We start from the raw sequence: 26,915 nt of genomic DNA on the forward strand, positions 1-26,915 counted from the left end.
AAGAATGTTGTTAATGAAGAGAACATATACTTACTATTCATTAATTAGAAATGGATAATGATAAAGGTCTCCATTTTCATCATCTTCATGTTGAGGCTGAGGAGAAGGAAGAGAGGAGGGGTTGGTCTTACTGTCTCAAAGTAGAAGAAAATCCACATATAATTGGACCCAGACAGTTCAAACCCACAGCATTTAAGGCTCAACTATAATTTAATCATCATAACAATATGATAGAGAGGAGATAGTATTATTATTATTATCCTTACTTTATAGGTAAAGAACTAAGAATCTTGAGAGGTTTGGTAACTTTCCCAAAGTCACATAGCTATTAAAAGATGTCAGTAGGATTAAAATCCAAGTAGTCTATCTCCATATCCCTTAGTTGAACCAGTCTTCCCTGCAATCCTACAGTATCTGGATGAACACGTTTTTCTAGAGCTCAAGAGAAATATAAGATGATTTAGATATCTATAATATTTCAATGTATTAACCAGAAATGAGTGAAATTAAAGTGACATATTTTAACCTAGGAAAATATGTAGAGATCTGAAGGATTTAATCACACTTATCTTTTGTCCCTTTTTTTGAGCTGTAGTACCAAGAATGATAGAAACTTCTGATCTCTTGGCAGTAACATCCATACAACATACTTTCTGGTGAGATATTTAAGAAATGGTCAGCTATTAAGTGAAGACGCTCTGCTGACTCAGTTTTGGAAACTTTTCAGTCATTGCAGACAAAAAGTCCAGAGGTGGCAGAGTTCAGATTTTTGGGCTAACTTCTGTCTTTCATCATGCCATTTACACAATACTATGTGTTCAAAGAGCTTACTGTCCTTTAAACTTCACTACATGACAGGACATTCTAGGAACAATGACCACTCTCAAATGTTCTTGAGTACTGGTAAGGCATTTACAAAGTGCATAAATCCTTGCTTTTAGTGTAAATTTGGCTCATTCCTGGTAACCTGCCTTTGAACTCAATCCAAAGTTCCATTTATATTTATATAATACCTTCTCATACAAAAGAGTGGGAGTGAACCTTTAAAGAGTGGGAGTGAACCTTTAAATGTCAGAAAAATATTTACTGGCTTAAACCAGGAAAGAAATAACCAATGAATCTATCAATTTGTTGTTGTTGTTGTTGTTGTTGTTGTTTTTTGGAAAGTGATTCTGGCTGATCATATCAAATCTATAGAACTGATTTCCTAAGTCTCAATAATATCCTGTAGCAATTAGAATTTTCTTTAAATAAGTAATTTTACAAGACATTGAATACCCATCCCTTTTATAAACCACTTCTCAAAATCTTAGCAAGGATTTTCCATTCAAATTATATGAACCAGTTTGAAAGAGTGGAATTATAACAGGAGAATGTTAGCACTAGAGTGTGAACCCAACAATTTGGATCTGTCTCAAGGTCAAAACCTATATCCTCGACCCTAGGCAGCTATCAATGCAGATTCATTTTACAAAGAAGAATCAGGGTCCTGTGGGGAGTTCCATCCCCTGTCATCATTTGTGAATAGAGGGAAAGGTGCCAAAAAGAAATAAAAAATATAAAACAATTATCTTAAAGTACACACCCTTTTGCCTGTGAATCAGCAAAATTGTATTTAGGTATGGAAAGAAGCATTCCTTGAAACACTGCCAGCCTAAATCTGACAGTCAAGAAAATACTGTAGTGTTAACATCAGCTGGAATGCAGCCCAAATCTCCCCTCTTACTCACAGTTGCTGGTTTTGCCTGGAACATCCAGCAGAGAGATCCCCGTGTTCAACTGGTGTTCAGTAGCAAATGTGGCCAAGTACAGGACCATGTGGCAAGCACTCCCAGGCTTCTTAAGCCCCCAGTAGGCATCCTCCTATGAATTCAAGCCAATTCCCCACTTGAATTCCCAAGCCAAGTTACTGCTGCCTCTCTTCTACCATTACTTCAGTTTTGGAGCTCATCTGGGATATAAGAGCAATCCAGAGAAGGGGAAATTCTCTAAACAAACCAAGATCATTCTCATTCCAGGCTTTTGAACATGCTAGTCATTTATCTGTAATACACTTCCTTTTTCTATACTCAGAAAATTACTATCATCCTGTAAGTCCTAAATTAAGCATCAGTTTTTCCACAGAGATTTCCCTAAACTGACTTTTATGTGTTTCCACTCTGCGTTTTTCTAATTTATTTAATAAGAAAAATTTACTCACACACAGAAGGATAAAGAAGATTGTGTTAGCATTATCCAAAGATAGATGAGAAACAGAGAGAAAATGATACAGAAAGAGATACATATATAAGCACACACACTTATATAGGTTTGAACTGCACTGGTCCACATACACTATTTTTTCAACCAAAAGCAGGTCAAAAATACAGTATCTGTTTATGCCTGTAATCTCAGGTACTTGGGAGGCTGAGGCAGGAGGATCACTTGAGGCCAGGAGTTCAAGACTGGCCTGAGAAATATAGCAAGACTCCCCCACCAAAAAAATAAAAATATGAAATTATTTTATTTTTAGCTGGGACTATACATCTGTAGTCCCAGCTAATCTGGGGGCTGAGGCAGGGGGATCATTTGAGCCCAGGAGTTCAAGGCTGCAGTGAACTATGGTCATGCCACTGTACTTCAGCCTGGGCAACAGAGCAAGGCTATCAATAAATAAATAAATAAGAAAGTGCAGTGTTCACAGGATATGAAACCCATGTATAGAAAGGGCCAATGTTATATTTATATATATATATGAGTTACGCAGGGCTGACCCTGAAACTTCCACATATGCCAAGGGATGACTGTTGATAGGAGAATTGACTATGCAATTATGGAGGCTGACAAGTCCTGCCGTAGGCTGGTAGTCTGGCTCAGTCCAAGTCCAAAGGCCTCAGAACCAGGGAAAGGCAATGATACAGTTCTCAGTCAGAGACCAAAGGCCTGGGAATTGCAGAAGGCCACTGTTGTAAGTCCTGTAGTCCAAAGGTCAGAGAAACTGAAGTTCTGATATCTAAAGGCATAAGAAGAAAGGCGAAAGAGTACAAATCCACCTTTCCTCTGCCTTTTTGTTCTATCTAGGCCCTCAGTTCATTGGCAGGTGTCTGTTCACTTCTAGTAGGGAGGGATCATCCTTAATCAGTCTACTGATTCAAATGCCAATATCTTCTGGAAACACCTTTAGAGACACACCCAGAGATAATGCTTTACTGGCTTTCTAGGTATCACTTAATCCAGTCACCTTGCTACCTAAAATTAACCATCACAAAGACTATAACAAAATGATCCACAACCTAGAATTAACATTTAATTTCATTTCCTTCCAGTGTTTTCTTCTGTGTGGGGGCTACTTTGATCTCTATTCTTAGTCTTATTTGCTTCCAGCCCTGATGTAAGAGAACCACTGTCATGAGTTTGATTTACATACTTAAAATTCATTCTTAATACTTAAATACACACACACAAATTGCATTAATAATAATGTAGTATTGCACTATATATGTTTTTAATTTACAGAAATATTATACCATTTCTGTTGTAAACAACATACTTTTGAAATTTATGCTTGTTGATATTTATAGATATATTTCATTCTTCTTAATTACTATGGTATGTTACACAATTCTTATGTCTTTCACATGTGTACACTGAATGTCACTGACAGAAAACTTCATGAAAGTATTTACTTTGTTCACCACTGTTTCTCCCACTGTGTAGCACAGTGCCCAATATTCTAGTGGCAAATAGCAGATACATCAGTCCATTCTCACACTGCTATAAAGAGCTACCTGAGACCGGGTAATTTATGAAGAAAGGACGTTTAATTGACTAACAATTTCACAGGCTATACAGGAAGCATGGCTAAGGAGGCTACAGAAAACTTACAATCATGGCGGAAAGGCAAAGGGGAAGCAAGCACATCTTCACATGGTGACAGGAGAGAGAGATAAAGAGAAGGGGGAAGTGCTACACACTAGTAAACAACCAGATCTCATAAGAACTTGCTATCACAAAAATAGCAAGGGGGAAATCTGGCCCTATGCTCCAATCACCTCCAACCAGGTCCCTCCCCCACAATTGGGAATTACAATTCAACATGATATATGGGTGGGGACACACAGTCGCACCATATCAGTAGAATAATATTTGAAGTTTGTTCTTCTATTTGTCTTGAAATGAGCTTTGTGTATATAATTGGAAGTCTGATTATTAGATTACTTCCTCTTGCTTTTACTAAATTTTGTGGAATTTTTCATAATTTAGATCTTTTTGATATTTGGTAATTTAGATCTTTGGTCTTTTTGGAATTTTTGAAAGCCTTTTAATGTCATATAAACTGCTGATCAACTAGACGGGTGTGTCAAATTGGCTAAAAAGTGACTAATTAATGCAGGAGCGCTCCTGAACAGGAATCAGTCCTGGGTCTAACACTTAAAGGACTTTAAATACGTTATTTCTTTTCTGTGAATTTCAATGTTCTTTAAGACAGGGTGGGAGGTAATATTTCACCTCCAGGATTGAAATGAAATCATTCATGTAATGCTGTTACTTGAATAACTGGTACTTTATATGAGTACTGAACATTGGAGGTTATACGGATTACCATTATGATTACCTACATTCTAGAATGTGGAGCAATGCTATAAATTAACATAAGCTATGGAATAATCTCATCATGCTATCCTTAAGAGACTTTAGAAATTCACCCTTAAAATTAGCAAAGAGTAGCCACTAAGCCCTTTCTATAAAGTTTTATAGTGCAAAGAGTGAGGCTTTGTGCTCAGTCAAACCAGAGTCTATGGTATCAATAACTGGTTAGTTGTGTAACTACAGCCAAGCTATTTTTACCTCCGTGAGTTTCAGTTTCTCATCTAATCATGCATTCTATCCCGGAGAGTGACACTTCCTTGCTGGTTTAATACCATTATCCTCTCTGTATATACCCCCAGCCTATGAAGAAGGAGCCCTGTTAAGAAAACAAAGACAAATTAGAATTCTTAAAATATACACTGCTATGCTGATGAGGGAAGACTTTTATGAGATGAGGTCATTATAATAGGTCCTTATAATCTCGTTTGTTTTCCACTTCTATATTTGTCATGGCTTATGTGGCCAGGTCAGATGTTAGGATTTGGAATCTCTCCCACCCATGTATCAAAAATAGAAACTAGATGAAGTCAAGTAAAGAACATATGGGGCAGCATTTTCAAGGCAGCCTCAAAACCAGTCCTTATAAAAGGGAGACGGGTCTTCAAGAACATTATACGACTCAACTCAGCCCCTACACAGTTATGCTAAGCACGGATATGGGGCAGATACTTGAGCCATAACTAAAATGTGCTCCTTGGCTTCTAGTGTACTTTGCCCATAGAGCCTTGGGAATCCAGTGATACATGAATCTCAACATCCTTGAGCAAATAATAACATTTGGCAATCTTCTTGCTATCCAACCATCTAATCATAATATCTTATCCAAAAATCCATCCTATGCAGTCATGGTTAGCATAAATGCTTAAAGAAAGGCTTTGCTTCTTTGCCTGCTCACTCTCTCAGAACAAGCTATTATGAATGACAAGTATCTACTAATAATATGCTCTTTCATAGATACTTCATTTTCAGAGGGTACTATTGAAAATTAAACAGGATTCAAAGCAATGTCTTTCTATGTGAAATTTTGGGTATAGTCTGATGAGAGCAGTAAGGGTAGAGAAATCACTCAAGAAATAACTGTGGATTTATTGAATAAATGAAAATATGAACAGGCCCGGTGCGGTGGCTCAAGCCTGTAATCCCAGCACTTTGGGAGGCCGAGACGGGTGGATCATGAGGTCAGGAGATCGAGACCATCCTGGCTAACACTGTGAAACCCCGTCTCTACTAAAAAATACAAAAAAAAAAAAAAAAACTAGGCGGGCAAGGTGGCGGGCGCCTGTAGTCCCAGCTACTCGGGAGGCTGAGGCAGGAGAATGGCGTGAACCCGGGAGGCAGAGTCTGCAGTGAGCTGAGATCTGGCCACTGCACTCCAGCCTGGGCGACAGAGTGAGACTCTGTCTCAAAAAAAAAAAAAAAAAAAAAAAAAAAGAAAATATGAACAAATAAATAAAAAATATTTTGGAAATGGATGCCTTAACAGAATTATTTAAACAATTTGAAGATGGTATCCCTGGACTTGATTGTTATTTTAGAAACTAAATATTCTAATTTATTTTATACATATCTTTGTTTTTCAGCAATGCCTGGAGAAGCTCTGGAAGTGTAACCCACACTGGGATGGTGGAGGGGAATTAGTCAATTACTTTGGATAACACCTGGAATTTGACCTGCAGACTGGAATACAGCCTCCTATTAAAATGTTTCATTCTTATAAGTCTTGTGTGCATGTATGGCTTTAAGGAAGAAATTCTCTCGGGCTTAAGACATAAATTAAAGCCATACAGTGTCAGCTTCAATAAGGGCCTCTGTTTTAAAAATTTTTTGACTTTCACTTAGAAAGACAACACTGTACTAGGAGGTTACTCTTTTTGATCAGTCTCAACGTTTTTCTAGCTGTTCTCAACTCCCCTTCAAAAGTATTTCCCACTAGAATTACATGAATGTTGTGCCCCCAAAGTGAATGCAGTGTTTGGAACAACAAAATATTGATTTCCCATTGTGTAACTTCCATTTAATTTAAACAAAAATGCAAGAAGTGGAAAAGGGTTGGTAGGAGAGTACGCTGATATAACCCTTTCCAGTGATCCTTAAAAACTTCACACATTTCCAGTGTTGAATTTTGTTGACAGACACTTACTTCAATCACATTTGGTCTTACGTATCTCTTCAAAGTCTGGTTTAAAAAAAATCTAAAATCTTTAAAAGCCTGGTTTCGCCAGCCAAGAATTGATATGGTGAGCATTAAACCCTAGCTGTTTGCCCAATTCAGTCTCATTCATCATAGTTGGTTTAACTGACTTACTCCAAAACAGCCTCTACATTTACTGGCTGCTCCATAAATACATGAAAAAGACAGCTCTCTACCACCTCCAGCATCATAGGCTTTGCCTTTGCAATTCCATTATCGCTCCAGTCAAAGGGAAATTGAAAACCCTCTTAAGTATTATTCTACCATTTTGTATATTCTATTCTCTTACTTAACATTTTCTGATCTGCTTTTCTCCCCATCCTCTAGGTCAATGCTATTTTCCTATGATATTTTTGTCTTCTAACATAATTTTACAAAATCATAGTAAATGTAGTTAACATTGGTTATTTTGATATCTTTTTCTCTGCCTTGTTTATATGAGTAATTATTGAAGTTCTTGCCATCTGATTTCCTTTTTAGGAGATATTTTTACCAGGTTTTGTCTTTTTATCATTTAATGGATAAAGTGGTCTTTCTTTTTATTATTAATTTCTATACATTTTATGCATCTATTTGTTAATCCATTCATTTAAAATTTCATTTAAATAATGAAAAAATATCTACCTTGTACCAGACTGCTAAGCACTTTATGTACATCAATAATCTTACGAGGTTGGTTCTATTATCCTTCTTGTATTGCTTAAAAAACTGAGGCTCATAGGAGTTAGATAATTTGTCTAAACTTACAGAGGTAAATACTAAAAGCAGAACTGCAAACAATAATCTTCCTTTTAAAGCCTGAGTTCTAACTTTCGTACAATTCTAGATTTATCATCAGTTGGTCACTATTTTGAGTTGAGACATGAGGTTAGCTTGTAGGAGAGAAAAATAAATTTTAAAAAAGATACTGCCATCACAAAACTTGCACTATACAGTAATGAAGGGAAAAATCTACACACATGAAAAACTTTAATACTTTATATAAATAGAATACACACCTGGGAAAGAAAAAGCCCTTCAAACATTAAGAAGCTGAAAAGATCCTTGATAATTCAAAATGGTGGGTCTTGCTGTTCCCCTCAGCTGAACTACCTTCCCTTGCTCTTCTAAATTCTTAGCAAACTTCAAAGCTTTCCTGGTTACCCTGCCCTACAGTGCTATCTTATTTTGCTAAATTCTGATAGAATTCCCTACAGCTCAGGCATATTTAATATCACTCATTTTACTGTTGGGTATTTATCTTGTGTCTCATATGGTTTGTCTCTTTAACCTGATCATAATCTTCATGAGCTCACTCCCTGAATAACCTGGCTAGTTGTATATTCAAAATAACAGGCATTTGTAATTGCAATTATAAACACGTGGTTCATTTTGGTAGCACAATGTTTCTCAACCTGTGCAGGTGATGGAAAAGCATTAAAGTCATCACACTGTAAAAGGAGACATCAATATATCTGATTTTATGTAAATAGATATATTATCTTACCATGCATTAGTTACTGTCCCAGAATTTATATATTGTAGATAAGTAATAAAAAGCAACAAAGATTAAAGGAGAACAAAACTTTTAAGAGGAAATATATAAAACTTATATGAATGCATGTTATTCACATTTTATTCTGTTGTATTTTGCCTTGCTTTATTTTTTAATAAAGTGGGGAAACATAAAAGCCTTTTAAAATATTGGTGATATAGTTACTTGTATTACTCAACTTGCAAGTCCTTGGAGTTCTATGAAGCCACAGTTTGGAAATATCTGCCACAGTGGCAAAATGTTGTATTTATTCTTATGTCAATTTGTAAGGTAGCTAATGGCTACAAGTGTTATTAATTACAAAAGAATTCAGACATGTTCAGTTACTTGGCTAAGAGCATGGTCACAAAATCAGATCTAATCAATTTCAGAGACAATGCTTTGAAGGTGCAGCACTTCTTGTTTTGATCATTGAGATATTTAATCCCATATTCTTATTTTCTTATAATGCTAAAGAAGCATAGAGATAGATTTAAGTGGTAAACAATTTTAATGCTGTTGGTATCTCCCTAGACACTTTTTATCTTTAATTACAGTAGAAGTGGGATAAGAAGGCACCAACATTTACTTAGCTCCAGTTATGTGCCAGGTACTCTGTATAATTTAATTGACATTTATTCATTCCTTAACAAATATTTTTCAACAGCTGGCACATTACACTTATCACTCTTGTGATAAGCAAAAATAGACATGTTCCCTACATTCATGAAAGGTACATATTCCAGTGTTAGACACTAACCAAATTCATAATTGTAAACAATGCTATGAAGAAATAATATGTAATTTTATCCTCAATAATCCTTTAAGGAAGCACACTGTCCCCTATTCATAAATTAGGAGGTTAAAGAACTTGTCCAAATCTACAAGGCGAGTAAAGGTCAGCATGGCTGCCAGGTACGGCTCAGCAAGTGTTGCCTGAAACTCTTCTGAGGGCAGGGGGCATTATTCACATCCACTATAATGTAGCCGAGGCTTCCAGAGTTTTGACGTGTATCATCCGCACAACCATATGTGTGGTCTTAAGTCAGACAGCACTCAGCCCTCAGTTTCTCCATTTGTCCCTAATTATTGTAGTTTCTCAGGGTAATTAAGTTTGAAATATGTTAGTTTGTTCATCAAACCTACTGTATCTTAAAGGTAAATTATGTAGGACAGCATCTAAACAATACCCAATTGAATGGAATACAATTCTCATTCAAATTAATAAAAGGTTGTTTGAGTGCCTGGTGTCTGTAAAAAAGACAGTATGAAAGATGTTTCCTGACCTCACAGTTGCCAGCAGACCAGGAAAATAAATGAAATGAGATTGACCATCATGCCACAATGCACTTAGAAGGCATTTCACCGCCAGTGAAGAATTTGTTTTTGCCTCTCCTAGCAGCCATATCAGCTGTGAGATGGAAGTTTGGAAGATAGCTAGAATGCTTGGATGAAAAAGTTTGAATGATCTACCCCGGGCAATGGTGGATCCTTGCCAACGTGAGGGCATAGGAATATCATGTGCGTCACAATGTTCAGAATGGTTACTCCAGCAGTATGAAAACCCATGAAGGAGACTCCAAGACTCAGGGAATCCAATTAGGAAGCTTTCAAAAAAGATCGGCAGAAAGTGACAGGTTCTTGGATTATGGTGGTGAATTTTTTTTTTAATCGGAAAAGCATGTTCTATTTGGAAGAAACATTGAAGTCTCCTTTCCTCCTGGTTTGCTGTAGTTGCAGCTTTGTGTGGCGAGTAACACTTGGTAAATCTTCCTTACTTTTTTACTGTACTATAAATGAACATTCTTACATAGCTTGTTTCTCAGCCCTTTTTAATTAGAATCAGAATAGGAGAATGGGTATCTCAGGCTGTGAGTAATTTGATATAGGACTTTTTACCTCCAGGTCAGTGGTAAGTGAAACACATTTACATATTTTTAAGTGAATTTATTGCTCTTGAAGGGAGCCAGTTGTAATCCTTGACACCAGAACACTTTATTGCTAGAAAGCCCACAGGCGTTGAAAACATTGATCAGAAAATAACAGAGAGAAGGGGTTCAATTTCAACAGTTTTTCACTGTTTGGCTTCCCTTACAAGATCTTCTTAAATTGTTTGAATTAATCCTAGTTATGATTCTATTTTTAAAGGCTGACATCTATCTGATGACAAATTGGATATGAATCAGTAAGATGGGCTTATTTCAATTTAGAGTATGAGCTATCCTGTTGTTTAAAAATAATTATCCATATTTGAAAAAGCAAAGAATTTATTACAGTATTCACGTTGTACTAGGGGGAAAAAGGAATGAGTGATAAAAATTGTATTACAAATTTCAGTAATAGGAATATGGCTTTTACAATTAGAAAATAATAGCACTGATTACATTGATCTTAGCATCAAGGGAAATAGAAGTTACTTTTTCTGGATGTGTGTGCCCATGTAACACCCCTAGAAATGACCAGAATGGATTCAACCCTGTCCAATTCCTCAGCTTCCAAGGCAACACATCCATGGCAACAACTAAGCATCATTACAGATTCTCAACTGTGAAAAAAAAATAACAATTTCTTAACTCCCTTTAACCCAAGCACATTTTAGGTGATGTAAAAATACAAAAAAAAATTTCAGTTTTATCATCATTGATTATATATATACTCTGTCAGATATATTACTAGAAGATGGGCATATAATAATTAACAAAGCAAATTACCTGTGTCTTAGCTTGAAGTACTCTGAATGCATAACCTAGAAAAAGAGCTTGCATGAGGACCATTTATTAGGGACAGGAACCCAAGGGACAGGAATGAGAGAGAGAATGAAATGCAGGAGGGAAAGCCAAACCAAAAATGAATGCATCGGCCACCACTATAGGCAAATGGTGTTCCATCCTGCCAGACTTTCTAAGGAGGCTTATGAAATGTATTTCAGAATTGTTCACCTGGAAGATAAAAGGGAGATTTTTTCTTTTTTCTTTTTTTTTTTTTTTTGCTGTGGACTCTGGCTCTCCAATTGTCAAGCATGACCTAATGGACGTGAACTTCCCCACACAACCAAGTTGTGTGACTGGCACAGACATGCCTTGCAGCAGCATCAGGGAGGCCCTGTGGAGCCTAAGAAAGACACTGTCAGGTTCACCTGTGTGAGCTCGGCCAGAACCTATGCTGGGCTATATGGTGCAGCCGACTGGTGGAAGAGATGAGGCTGAGAAGACACGAAAGGCTTATGGTACTCTCTTCCCTTAGGGTACTCAATATTCAATGCATACCAAAAGGTCATACTCTCTCTGAAAGAAAGAAGTTAAAGACATGCATCCTTTTAGAATTATTATATAAAGTAGATAGCTACAGATTAAATCTATGAGCTTTGGAGTCAGAAAAATTGTGGTTTGAACTTTGTTGGTAATTCTCACTCTGTGTGCGGCCTAGATCAACTCATTTAGCATTTTCTCATCGGTGAAAGGGAGGGTGGGGTATGGTAAAATAGTTTCTACTCCCCGCAATGATTGTGAATATTAAATGTGATTATATATAGCACCTAGTCCATTGTTGTGCATAGGTACGATATCAAAAACAAGTTTTTAGAGGTGAAGATTGGCAATCTTTCTATTTTCTTACTCCCATCCATATTTATGCATCAAATGATCCCATGAAGCATAACATATTTTTAATGATTTGAGGATTCCTAAGATAGAAATAAGGCTTCTCATAGTGCTGAGAACTGAAAAAAAGGAAAGCTGTATTTTGTCTCAAGTTTATCAGAGTTCAAAATAGAAAGTGTTTTAAGCTTCATTTTCAATTCATAAAGTTCTTCTAAATTCTATTTTCTAAGAAGAAGTCAGCAGATGATTTGGTTTTCTAATTGTTAAACTAACTTTTTAAAAATTTAAGAAAAAAAATGATGTTTGGCTAAGCTGTTTCTTGAAACATCAGTGACCCTGAATGCAAAGTCTTTACAAGCTAAGAATTCCCTGAAGCTTGATAGGAACATTGAGATCTTAACCTACACAACAGAACAGCAGGATCAGGCAAGTCACTGTGCTAAGATATCACTTGGGGCCAGATTTTAACAGCTGACAATTCATAATGGATTGACAAAAGCAAAACATCATTAACTTGAATCTACAAAGTAGACATTTCCATATGCAAATAGGAGCTGGCACATATGTGCCTGTGTACAAGTCTCATTGCTTGTTCAGTTGTCTGTATGTCTTTTCCTTTGTCTTTAAGATCCCAGTGGACAAGAACCACGTCTAATAACTCACTTTGCAAAACAACAACAGGTGCACAGATTGAGGCCTCACTAAATGTTTTCTATGGTAATGATGGCGATATTGTTGATTTTCTCTCTCATGTAAGAGTAAGGTCTACAGTCTAATGTCAGCAACCAGGAGTAAAAAGATAGTCATGAATGATACATTTGAGCAATGGAACATGAAAGTTACATTATATTTATGTAACTAGGATGGACTAAACTGACCCTAAGGGTGCGTTACCAGAAACAGCACTCACTCTGATATTCTATTGCTTACTTTAAGTTCATAATATCGATTCTCTCAAAAGATGTTTCCTTCATTGCAAGGTAGATAGCTCTTTCATATTTATTCTGAGAATAATGGGGCTGTGACTTTTACTTTTTAATGTAAATCTGCTTAATACAGTAAAATTTCATACAAGAAATTATAGCAACAGACTGCCTGCCTGATTCTGGCTCATGGGAAAGTGATTTAACCTCTCTAGTATTACGTTCTTCTTGAATAATTGTAACCTATCTTACAGACTTGTTGTGCAGATCAGATAAGATCAAACAAGATAATATAAAGTGCTATAAAAACTTAAGCTATTGTTATCCCTGAAAACTTATCATTTGGACTGGGCTTAGGTGACTTTAGGAAATAGCCAATTATACTATTTCCTTTATGAAAATATAATCTTGGACTTATTGTTCAGCATGCCTGTGTCAACACACTACAGGGACCCACAGCTTCTTAAGATTCCTCACTGTACTTTCTTTCTCCATGTTCCCCAGGGATCTGTCTTTCTTGGCTTGTCTTTCCTTTTCTTCTGTGTATACAAATGCTGTGTGTTAAGATCAAGGAGTGGACACCTGGTTTGCTTCTCTGAGTTCCATCACTCACTCTCATAAAGATTTTGCTTTGGGCATTGCAGCTGGCATTCTTTTCTTTCTCTTCCTTGCTGCTGAATGGTTACACAGGAAAGAATAATGAAGGCTTATACTCTCCGATTCGGCTTCCTATCTACCTCGCATCCTCCTGTTACCAAAGAGGAAGCACATGTTTTTCAAACTCAATTTTTGCTGATGAAAATTTTGTTCAGTTTCACAGCTTGACTTCAGAATTTTCCCAAGTGATGGTAAATTTCATTCCCTTGCCAAACAAGGAAATAACCTACAAGCATGTTTGGAAGAAAAACTTAGCAATCCCCATGAAGCTTTAGTATCAGATAAATAGAAGAAAGAAAACAAAATTGTTATGTCAGCCCCTCTGTCATTCAAAATACTGATATGTTTAAACATAGTAAATTTAGGGAGAATATTTAACCTAGGTCAATAGAATATATTAAGTTACCAACCTGTAAACTTTGATATATAGGTATTTATAGTAATGGTAGCATTTGACCTCTGAAAAGACAAAGAAGTGAATCTTACACATGGCTCAAGATTGAATGTGTATTTGGTGAATCAATTATAGTTAGAGACAATGATCAACTAGATTTTCTTCCTCTCATACATGCTACTATTTTGTTTAGAACATTCATTTAAAAGATAACTTTACTTATGAAAACTTAACTTCTCTTATTTCCTTGATGGTTAACTAAACCACTATAATTCTAAGATCTTTTTTATTTTCTTAGTTCACCACAGCCCAGATAAAAGTCCTTTCTATAGGTCACTTTCATTAAAGGTGTGATAAAAATAAATGACTTGTAACAGGTAGAGAAAACATGAACCAGGAGGGGTAGGCTGCAATCCTATTTCCCAGCAGTGCTACAGAAAGTCTCCATGTTCTTTTGGGTTTTATTTCTGTGTTCAATTCCCACCAAGTTAAACTGCTCCCCGACCCCATCCCCATCTTCCTGCCTGGGTGTCAAGGGCTGACACTGAAATAGACAAAAGGTAGAAGAGACCTTCCCTCCTTGGGAAGGGTTTTGGAAGTTAGCTAGTTTATTTAATCCCCAAGCAAACCTGTAGTCAAGTTAATCAGAATGAGAGAAACAGCTTCCTATATACGAGCTAGGACTGTGAGAAATTGTTTTTCAGGGTGTTTTATAGCCAAAAGCCTTCAAGGGAATGGAAGAGCTCTCCAACCAGGGACACAAATATTCAAGGAGAGCTTGTTTGTTTTATGGCTATTTTTATCCCACAATAAACAGCTTAAATTTGCAGACTATACTTTTTGACTACAAAGTGGGTTATTTCTCAAGATGCTGGTGCTTTCCCCTAACAGATGGAATAAATAGAAGAAAATGCTGAGAATACACCACTGAAATTCTGATTTATTCAATCATTAACAAAAAGAAGTGCAATTTCAATGGTAATAGAATGAAAACTCAACTGTTTCTGCTTTCCTTCTGAAAACTTGTTTTCTATAGAGAATGATGCTGTTAGGCAAACACCTATTTAAACCTCAGCAATGTATAATCTTAACTTCAGGCAGCATGGTTGTATAGGTTTGGTAATTTGTAATACCTCTGCAACTAGGGATAAAATATTAACACCGGGCGCGGTGGCTCAAGCCTGTAATCCCAGCACTTTGGGAGGCCGAGACGGACGGATCACGAGGTCAGGAGATCGAGACCATCCTGGCTAACACGATGAAACCCCGTCTCTACTAAAAAAATACAAAAAACTAGCCGGGCAAGGTGGCGGGCGCCTGTAGTCCCAGCTACTCGGGAGGCTGAGGCAGGAGAATGGCATAAACCCGGGAGGCGAAGCTTGCAGTGAGCCGAGATTGCGCCACTGCACTCCAGCCTGGGCGACAGGGCGAGACTCTGTCTAAAAAAAAAAAAAAAAAAAAAATTAACGTCCAATAATATAAGCAGTATCTGCAATACAAATACTAAAAGTGCTGCATTATCTCCCAGGAAAGATATTTTATAAAAAAGACTTTGCACTTGGTTTTCAATGCTTCTCTAGGCAGTTGCTTTGTAGGCTTGTTAGAGGAAACACAGTGTATGTGCAACCTTTGGAGACATGGCACTAAGTAGACAACCAGTCAGTCCAGTATGTCTTTCTTAGGACACAAATAAGAAGGCAGGAAAACAAAAGCCATTTAAGTGCAACAATAACCTCAGGGAGGACACTTTCATGTTGGAAACCACACTAAATGCTTCTTGGAAAAATTGCTTGAATATAATGAAACCAAATAAAATATTGCTGTAAGTCTGTAAGAAAAGCAGGAAGCCTAAAATTAAAAAAAAAAAAAATCCGTGACATACATATATGTATAAAAAATCCATGATATACACACGTGTGCACACACTCGTGCACATACACAGGGTATGTAAGAACATAAAACATTTATCTGTGTATTTTGCATGTCACAAATAACTGTAGGATATAAAGATTTCAACATATTTGTGCACAAACTTTTTAAAGATTTTGAAGTCCTTGAGCTGGAGCTTGGCTCTGTCGTTAACCAATGTTGTGACCTTGGCTTACTCATCTTTTTTAAATCCTAAGATTATTTTTGCCAAATTTGATAATTAGACTTCTAAATGATCTGTAAGGAAGTTCTCTCCAGTTCTAAAATACTGTAATTTTAAGGTTTTCCTTTTGTTTTTTTGCTCTCAACTATTTCTTTTTTTTTTTAGGTTTATTATTAATAAAAAGAAATCAACATAGAATTATGTTTGCAATATGCAATCACCTATATTTAGCTGAAGAGAGATGTTTATGACAGAAACCCTTCAGTTTCCTCCTTTGTTATCTTTGGTTTGCATCAGATGAAAAGCTCCCCAGTAGCAAGGTGGCAGTTACAATCTATGGAGCCTAGAATGAAAATGAAATTAAGTTATTTTAGAAGACACCTCATTTAATAGATTCTCCTATTCACTTATTCCTCTCTCTCTTCTTTTATCTCTAACCCAGAACAATTCTTAAAATCTTGAATAAGAACAGAACTTTACGATAGTCTTCCCAGGAGTTTTAACAAAGCTATGTATAGAAGCAGTCTGGTTGAAGATTTTTAAATCTATAAATTCTAAAAGTGGATGTGGCTTCTCCTGTCCTAATCACGTAAGCAGACTGCAACATTACTGCTCAAACCAACGAAGTCTTTTAAAATGTGCTGCCCATTTCCTTTTTCAATCTGCCGAATAGCTGCAGTTATTTTTAAACCTCTTTAGTTCTCTATGCACACACAGTATCATGCCTATCTCTTCGTGCAGGTGTGTGTTTTGTTGTGGTTTGTTTACAATTGACAGGACTGGATTGTAAAAGCCCTGTATTATGAATAAACCAATGCCTGAAATGAAGTGGAACCTTGATTTATTTGGGTAGGACTGTTTTCCAGTACTGTAAATCATATTTTGGTGTTCATTTACCTTTGCATTCTTTTTGAGCCACTGGCACTGAGGCTGACGAATGGGAATCAAATGAAGTGTGCTAAGTGCTTTTGCTGGAGGGTTTCAGATCCCCACTTGCCGGGGTGTGATTTATCTCTGCAATACATCATGCAACTTATTTTCCTTTACTTATTTTATTTAGTGTTGTCACAAATAATATCAATTGGCCATTGCCTATGAACCCTAAACAGTAGTAAATTAATGAAATAAGCTGCATGTACAGAACTCATCTGTCCGCAATTTGATTAGAGCCACTTTGGTTGTACCAAGCCATTTACTATAGATGAGCTTCATTTATTAAACAAGCAGCTTCATGAGTTCTTGGTAAATTGTTATGCATAGTATTTGCAGTGATTTTATGAAACACTTAAAGTTGACTCTTTTATATCTCAATCAGTAAGAGTATATTTTATGCCTGTGAAATAGGCATTTTGAGTCATCTTGTGACTTTCATCTGACTAACTCCACCTGAAGTAGTTGTCTATGTATGGAAGGAGTTGTCCTTTATTTTTGTTTCTAGGGAAGACAGTAGGAGCAAGGGAAGAGCAGAGGGGCTTACTTCATGTAAGGGCTTCTTGTCACCTGAACTATGGTTGAAGTTCCCTCACAGCACAGAGCCGCTGGTCATAGCTCTACCCAGGCATTTCTGTGCCCATATCTTCCTGCTGCACTTGCATATCAAGAAGCATTTCAGACCACAGGAATGCAGGATTCCAAGGCACCAATTTACCTTGGAATTTGAAAAGGTAGGTTTCACAAAGCAAATGGCTTTTTAGAAAACAATCAGAATCATTCAGGTAGATAACACTGGTGTTTCTTTGTGGCTTTAACAAAACTGGGGAGGCCAACCATGTTCCAGAAAAGCACTGCAAGGTAGGTAAAAGCTGTGAATCAGAAATAGGGAAAGCATAAGTGACTCTGATATGAAACAAGGTGGCAGCTTCTGGGCACTGGGGAAACTGCCACAAAAACAGGAGAAGGGGTGAGGGACACAATGCAGGGAACATGTATCCTGAGGCTGCAGTGAGATGTGCTGATCGTATAAGTTCGTGAAGGGCAGAGGAACAAAGCTGGGGGACAAAGAAATCATGGTGGATGAGATAAGAACATTCCAGAGAAGTATCTGTGTGAGAGTAAAGCAGAATAAAAATTGGAAACATTTGGAAGAGCTTGTCTTTTTCCAGAGTTTAAATGAAGGTGGGTGGTGGTGATGTAACGCAGAATCGTCCTATACGTCTTTGCTAAGAACATATGTCCTCCTCATGAATCCACTGCAGTCAATACCAATAAAAAAAAGTGTGAGGCAATCATAGAAATGCTTAGTGTTAAAGTTAAAAGCATATTCAATATTCCTGCTTTACTAAAGAATTTTATGCATGCCAGTACTTCAAACCCTCACATGTTTTCAAAGAAATTTAGAGCCCCAAAATGCTAGAGCTTACAAACTGGAAAAGAGGAAATTTAGATATCCCAGTCCCACAGATTTTGTTAATGATGTTTCCTGAGAGTTACTTTATAATTTTTTCAGTGTATAGTTATAGTAGAAATCTAATTCGTTAGTACAAGTTCTTTATTTTAAATGAAAATTAAGAAGTCCATTGAGAAATTATCCTAATTAGAGAGAATATGAAAGGAAGGAAGGAAAGGGAAAGAGGGAAGGAAGGAAGGAAGGGGGGAAAGAAAGCAGTGAGGGAGGGAGGGTGGGGAGGGAGGGAGGAAAGAAGGAGGGAAGGAAGGAAGGAAGGGAGGAAGGAAGGAAGGAAGGAGAAAAAAAGACTTGCAGTTCTTGTATGTATACATCATTATTATTATTGTTTTTTTCGTGCTCATTATATAACATATAAATATCATGGAACATTTACTTTGAGATAAAAGGAGCTAGAAAATATTAAATAAAATACATCCCACTCAACAAGTCCAAAGGTGAGTTTCATGACAAAAATGATATCTTGGTGAAAAGTGTTTTGAAAACAACTGCTACCCTAAATATTTCTTTCATATTCACAGTTGCACACTAAGAAGAGATTCTGAGGAGTCCTGCAGTAAAGAAAGTGTCTGGGTTTGTTTTAACTTGCATTTCAAAAATATGTTTGACTAGGGTAATATTTTTTTTTTCATATAGCAACTATTAACAGACTATGTACTAGTGCTTCAATGAACATATCTTGGGAAATGCTGCTCTCAACGCTTCTGCATAACTTACTCACAAATTCTAACTCTTTTAGAGATTATATTTAGGACAATGTATCCATGGGTAGAACTACCCATAAGAAAATTAAGGTTTATGAAGGGAATTCTAAGCTCTGGAGTCTTCAGACATGACCATTGAGGGAATAAAATCTCATTCTGGGAGTTCCCAAACTCCAGATGTTTTATTTTATCTGTAACCAAACTTGAAATTGAAAACTCAATCTTTAAAATGCAGTCCTATCATATATATATAAAAAAAACCTATAGATAGGATACTCATATTTAGCAATGCTCTTTTTCTCATTTTTGAAGTTGTAAACATGACTAAAAGCCAAAAATACCAATTCCGACTCAACAACTTCCTTTGTTACCTGAATTCCACATCTTCTCTACCAATCAAATTGCTGAAATCTCGCTCTAAAATTAGCAATTTTGTTCTGATTACTTCTCAGCTGCATTTCCCTTGATCTCTTGGGGGCATTTGATAGTGTCGATTTTGTTGAGCGTGTTCTCACCCAGGGTCTCTGTATCACACCATCCCAATTCTTCTTCCACCTCTCTAATTACTCTTGGTCACTGCTTCCTGATCCAGTAATTTCACTGTTCCTATCATGCCACAAAGCCCAAGTTCTAATCAGATGTTTGTTTCCTTTCATATCCTTTCTTCTAGAGTCCACTGCTCGTCTCTGTTTTTCAGGGGTCGTCTGTAAAAATATGCTGGCCCAATGTGTGACTCTCTAGCTCAAGAGCCATCCTTGTATTTCCAAGCATATCAGAATATTTTCTCTCAAATAACCTTCTGACAGATCCAATTTAAGAAGTTAACACTAAACTTGCCATCTATTCTAAAACAGTCTAATTTTTAATCATGACCTTATTGCTCTATGTAGCAACACCATTTTTTCACTTAAAATGTAAGTTTAAGTTGCAGCTTACATTTTAATGTAAGTTAAGGAAAACTCAAAATGTAAGTTTTTCTAGTGCTTTTTAGTGTATTAATTCCTTACCATATGCCATTACTGTGCTAAGCACTACAGACACAAAGTCACTTGACCTTCAAGAACCTCATGATTTAATCTGAGAAATAAGAATATAAACACAAAATCAAAATAAGTTTAATGTTATAAGTACAAGATGTATAAGTTGGTATGGGAAGAGAAAAGTCAGAGCTCAGAGAACCACAGAAGTGGTACAATGTTAGAAAAGGTTTCATAAGAGAGGCAGCATTTATTTGAGCTGTGTCTGAAAATTGAGTTGAAGGTCATATGAGGCATAATAGAAAGAAAAATGCTATTCCAGGCTGTAAATATATATATATATTTTCAAGACAGAGTCGCACTCTGTTATCCAGGCTAGAGTGCAGTGGTGCGATCTCGGCTCACTGCAAGCTCTGCCTCCCGGGTTCAGGCGATTCTCCTGCCTCAGCCTCCCGAGTAGCTGGGACTACAGGCGCCTGCCACCTCGCCCGGCTAATGTTTTTGTATTTTTAGTAGAGACGGGGTTTCACCGTGTTAGCCAGGATGGTCCCGATATCCTGACCTCGTGATCCACCCGCCTCGGCCTCCCAAAGAGCTGGGATTACAGGCGTGAGCCACCGCATTCGGCTTATTTATGTTATTTAAAGGGACAGCCAGAACTTTGGTGTGTCTGTGTGGGGGATATAAAACCCATTTAGATTTGGAGGAGCTATTAGGAGAGACAGGGAAAATGTTGAACCTAGCTTACTACTGACCTTGAATGACTTGCTGAGGAGTTTGGATTTAACTCCCTGAAAACTAGGGGAGATGGGCAGAATTTAAGCAGAAAAGTGCATAATCATGTCTCTGTTATAGAATGATCATGCTGAGAGTAATGAAGATGGAAAAGAGCAAATGTAATAGAGGACATAAAAATAGTCTGCTATCTAGTTTTCCTGATTCCAAGTTCTTTACTTAATTCTAATACTCCTCGGTGACTTTGTGACACTTGATTGTGTGTGTGTGGGTGCACAACACACACACTAAACCCAAAATGATTTCAGTAACTATAGTTTTTTTGTTACAACAAAATAAAAGTCTTTTGCCTTACTTTCAGTGTCCCCCAGATTTACTGAAGAATACGTTATTTCACATATGCAATGGTATCCTCTCCCAAAGGCCCACCCTTTTTGGTTTTTGTTGACATCCCCCAACTTCTGATCACATGGGCATACCACAGTCATTCCAACTGAACTCTGCATTCTTCTTTGCCTTCATCCTCTCCGATGGTCTGTTCCTTTCCTCTTCATTTATATAGATCAGGTCCATTTTTCATTCCCAAGTACAAATCTGTTCCTCTCCCATGGAGCCTTCTCTTATTAGCTTGTCCTGTTCTCACTGATATACATCTATATAGATCTATCTGTCTGTCTGTCTATCTATCTATCTATCTATCTATCTATCTATCTATCTATCTATCTATCTATCTATTTTTCCCCAAAAACTCTTTAATGTGTGCTGGATCCTGCAATTCATGCATTATCTTTTTCCATTTTTTACTTTTACATTTTAGACTGATTTCAAATAAATGATTTGTTTCTTGAAGCCTAGAACTATGTGCTCATTACACCCCTGGGTTTCTCACTTGTTTTGAAAATAATCGACATCCTAAAATCAATCTATGAGACTTCTTTTAGATTTCTTTTTTTTATGTTGGTCTCAATGCAAGAATCTACAACAAGAAAAAAAGTATCTAAATTTGTTGAGTATAGGCCAGGCACAGTGGCTCATGCCTGTAATCCAAGCACTTTGGGAGGCTGAGGCAGGTAGATAGATCACTTGAGTTCAGGAGTTAGAGACCAGCCTGGACAACATGATGAAAAATTTAAAAAGTTTCTACAAAAAATTTAAAAAGTTAACCAGTTGTGGTGGCATGTGCCTGTAGTCCCAGCTCCTTAGGAGGCTGAGGTGAGATGATTGCTTGAGCCCAGGAGAGAGGGGGTACAGTGAGCTAAGATCATGCCCCTGAGCTCCAGCCTGTGCAACAGAGCCAGATCCTGTCTCAAAAATAAATAAATAAATAAAAAATACTGAGCATTTACATGAAGCACTGTGTTCAATGAATCTATGTGTAAGCCTTATCATAGCACTATGTGGTATTATTGTGATTATTATTAATATTGTCATCATCACTGCCATATCAATATAAGGAAAGTGAGTTAGAAGTACATTAAATAGGCCAGGCATGGTGGTTCACCCCTGTAATCTTGGCACTTTGGGAGGCTGAGGCAGGCTGATCACCTGAGGTCAGGAGTTTGAAACCAGCCTGATCAACATGGAGAAACCCTGTCTCTACTAAAAATACAAAAATTAGCCAGATATGGGGGTGCATGCCTGTAATTCCAGCTACTCAAGAGGCTGAGGCAGGAGAATTGCTGGAACGCAGGAGGCAGAGGTTGCGGTGAGCCGAGACTGCACCATTGCACTCCAGCCTGGGCAACAAGAGTGCACTCCAGGCTTCGTCTCAAAAAAAAAAAAAAAAAAATTAAATAATTGTTCAAGGTCATTCATTCATCCAATCAACACATTTTTGTTGAGTTTTTATAGTGCCCCAGGCAAGGTTCTAAGTATGAGTGCAAAAGTAATTGTGGTTTTTGCATTCTTGGAATTTGGCGTTTGATATTGGAATACATTCTTAAATAAATGTGGTTTTGTTAAACATCATTTTAATGGGCATTTCTCATTTTATGTTTTTTTGCTCATCACTTATTACTTGCTGTTTATTTTATGTTTATTTTAGATGATGGAAACGATGCTAGACAGAAAGAAAACTCGAGTGATTTTCTTATTTGAGTTCAAAATGGGTCGTAAAACAGTGGAGACAACTCTCAAAATCAACAACGCATTTGGTCCAAGAACTGCTAACGAACGTACAGTGCAGTGGTGGTTCAAGAAGTTTTGCAAAGGAGAGGAGAGACTTGAAGATGAGGAACATAGTAGCTGGTTATTGGAAGTTGACAATGACCTACTGAGAGCAACCATGGAAGCTGATCCTCTTACAACTGTGTGAGAAGTTGTCAAGGAACTCAGCATTGACCATTCTAGAGTCATTCAGCATTTGAAGTAAATTGGGAAGGTGAAAAAGCTGGATAAGTGGATGCCTCATGAGCTGAGTGAAAATTTAAAAAAAAAAATTGTCATTTTGAAGTGTCATCTTCTCTTATTCTACACAACAACAAATCATTTCTCGATCAGATTGTGACTTCCAATGTAACATGGATTTTATATGACAACCGGTGATGACCAGCTTAGTGGCTAGACCAAGAAGCTCCAAAGCACTTCCCAAAGCCAAATTTGGACCAAAAAAATGTCATGTTCACTGTTTGGTGGTCTGCTGCTGGTCTGATCCACTATTGCTTTCTGAATCCCAGCAAAACCATTACATCTGATAAGTATGCTCAGCAGTTCAAAGAGATGCACCGAAAACTTCAACCCTTGCAGTCATTTTTGGTCAACAGAAAGGGCCCAATTCTCCATGACAATGCATGACTGCACATCACACAACTAAAGCTTCAGAAGTTGAACAAACTAGGCTACGAAGTTTTGCCTCATCCACCATATTCACCTGACCTCTCGCTGACTACCACTTCTTTAAGCATTTCGACAACTTTTTGTAAGGAAAACACTTCCACAACCAGTAGAATGCAGAAAGTGCTTTCCAAGAGTTCATTGAATCCTGAAGCACGGATTTTTATGCTACAGGAATAAACAAACTTATTTTTCATTGGTAAAAATGTATTGATTGTAATGTTTCCTATTTTGATTAACAAAGATGTGTTTGAGCCTAGTTATAATGATTTAAAATTCATGATCCAAAACCGCGATTACTTCTGCACCAGCCAAATATGAGGGAGTAATAGTTGCACAGAGCAGTTCTTTCCTGGAAGTCGGGCATTTTGCCTAGGGGGAAGGATCATTAAAAATTTAAACATTTTAATAAAGCAATTTGAACAAATGATTTTGTAACAATGTCTGATAGGGTGATACATGCTGTTGAAACAGGAAAGGTTCCCTTGCCCCCCTCACAGGACTGATGATGGGGCTGTGGCTTGCTTCTTCAGTGCCCCACTTCTCAAACCTCTAGGGGAGCATACAGACCAGCAGGCTGTGGGGCTCTGACCCCACAGCAGTGTCTATAGGTGAGTGTCTACAGCTGAAGCCCCAGTGGGTGTGTGTTACAAGGTACTCTTTTAGTTTGCTGTCTATAGGTGGCTTGTGTTAACCAGCTGGATTAGACCCTCTACCTTATCTCAAGAACAGAGGGCTTTCTGTATCCTGGGTTCTTGCCTTGATGTACCGGAAGAATTGGATCACATGTGGGCTTGGAGAATGAATGTAAAGTTTTATTGAGTGGAAGTAACTCTCAGCCGATTGGGGAGCCAGAAGGGAGATGGTTTTCTTCTGGAGTTGGGCTGCTCAGTGACCCCTGGCTCTCTCCTAAGACTGCCTGAGCCAAACTCCGCCTCATCCTGCTAGATGACTGCCTGGCCTCCTGCCGGCATCAGTCAATGTGCTCTTCCATTGGTGTGCTCCCCTCGACATCCTCTCAATGTCCAGCCACTTGTCTTTCCGTTGATGTGTTTCTCTGCCTTTCCAGAAGCTTCTGTCTCTGCCTTGCTAGGGTCTCAGGTTTTTATAGGCACAGAATGGGATTGTGGTGGGCCAGGGCGTTCTTGGAAAATGCAACATTTGGGCACAAAGGCAGAAGTGCCGGTCTTCACCTAGGTCCGTGGGGGTAGGGCCCCCCTCCATCCAACACTTCCCTTCCTCCTTTCCATATCATTTAAAGGGACCGTGCCCTTGCCTTCCTGGCACTCTTGTATCACTATAAAAATAAAACCGCATAAAAGCTTGGAGTGCAAAGAGCAGTAAATGTTGAGCTAGGATGGGAAGCCAAGCTCTAGATCCTCTGTAATAGCTCCTATTATTCATCAGTCTCAGGTACAACTGGGAGGTCACAATTCAACCCATAACGAAGGCATCTTTATTACTGGCATTTGAGGCCTCCAATAATCACTCTTTACCTACATAATCGAAGGTAACTCAAGTCAGCAACATCAAATCTGTGTTCGAATCAAAAGTCTACTTATCTTCACTTAAAGTGTACTCACTATGACTCTGTGCCTTCGCTCACACCGTTCCTTTAGCATGTGTGCACATGTACTCAGACACATATACACACATGCTTCCTTTTGACTTTGAGACACACATACACACGTGCTTCCTTTTGACCTTAATGCAAGTTCAATTTATTCTATAAAACATTCCCTGTTGATTAGAGTAAGAGTTACATCTTCAATTTTGTTTGTACTGTGATTCTGAATCTATAAATATGTGTTGACATAGCAGAATTTATCTGAGCTCTAGGCCCTGAAAATGATAAAATGACGAAAAGAAACCAACATGCTAATATTTCAGAAACTGAAGAACTGTAACTTTGGGACTGTTTTTTTTTTGTCATGTCTGCACTGACAATGTTTTTTAAATTAAAGTGTAAAATCTGGAAAAAAGTATTAAAAATATTGAAACTACTGGTTGAGAAAAACTATTGAGGATAAATACAAATATGATCTACATGGCATTAGACTTTGAAGAATTTAATAACATTAAATTCAAGATATCTTTAAATCTTTGTATATTAATATTATTTAATTTTTGTATCCTTCAATTCCAAAAAAGAATATGAAGAAATAAATTTGAATGTTTATTCACATTGTTTCAGCCATTAATTATAATATACAGTTGACCCTTCATATCTACAGGAGATTGGCTCCTGAACCCCTGAGGTTACCACAATCCATGGATGCTCAAATCTCTGAAATAAAGTGGCATAGTATTTGCGTATAACCTATGCACATCCTATTATATACTTTAAATCATCTCTAGATGACTTATAATGCCTAAAACAAGGTAAATACTATGTAAATAGTTGTTATACGGTATTGTTTCCTCATTTGTATTTTTTAAATTGTATTATTTTTCACTGATTTTTTTTCCCAAATATCTTTCATCTTCTGATGGTTGAATCTGAGAATGCAGAAGCAGCACATATGGAGGACTGACTGTATATTTAAAAGTGGTGGCTCAGTCATGGTGAAGAGAATGACTTCTTTCTAAATAAAATGAAGCAGGTGTATTCACCATTAAAGTGAAGAAAACCTGTTTGAGAAAAGCAAAATGCTAACAATTCGTATGACATTTGCACCATCTCAAACTAAAGCTGAAGTTACCTTGCCAATTATTTGTTATTTATTATTCTTAATAATCACACAGAAAAACAAATGGCTTCTCAATAAAAAATAATACTCCTTCTAGTTCCAAAAATAATAGAGTCAGAAACAGGACTTGACTAAAACTGCAGTGGCTGCTCCTGCTTTCCACCTATTTCCAACTTTAAGAGATTTAAATATGATTTGTTTGTCTTTGCAAACAACAGAGCTAATCACCATCCGCAGTCACAACCAGCATGTGTTGCTAAATTTGGCAGACTCAACCAGAATAAAGAATATAAAGAACAGTTAACAGAATCTTAACAAAGTTGCTGGTATTTATAGGCATTACATTAGTTTGCTATGGCTGCCAAAACAAAATCCTGGAAACTGTTGGAAATTTAATGACTCTCAGTTCTGGAGGCTAAAAGTCTGAAATCAAAGGATTGGTAAGATTGGGTTCCTTTTCAGGACTGTGAGGGAAGGATCTGTTCTAGGTCATTCTGGTGTCTAGATTTTCATACTTACATGTCATTCTCCCTGTATATGTGGCTGTCCCTAAATTTCCCCCTTTTACATGGACA

At 37.3% G+C, this 26,915-nt stretch overlaps 1 long non-coding RNA gene across 2 annotated transcripts; it reads left to right on the forward strand.

The window, feature by feature from the left end:
• The first annotated feature begins 10,185 nt into the window (after positions 1–10,185).
• Positions 10,186–24,077, forward strand: LOC111539515. 2 transcript variants are annotated; one of them, XR_002730700.1, is made up of 3 exons: positions 10,186–10,245; positions 17,437–17,662; positions 22,863–24,077. It is a non-coding gene; the product is annotated as an uncharacterized LOC111539515 (long non-coding RNA). The 2 variants fall into 2 exon arrangements; XR_002730701.1 differs by lacking the exon at positions 10,186–10,245 and adding an exon at positions 11,501–11,559.
• Positions 24,078–26,915: the final 2,838 nt, after the last annotated feature.

This window comes from Piliocolobus tephrosceles, chromosome 1, assembly GCF_002776525.5.
Source record: "Piliocolobus tephrosceles isolate RC106 chromosome 1, ASM277652v3, whole genome shotgun sequence".
In the NCBI taxonomy this organism is placed as follows: domain Eukaryota; kingdom Metazoa; phylum Chordata; class Mammalia; order Primates; family Cercopithecidae; genus Piliocolobus; species Piliocolobus tephrosceles.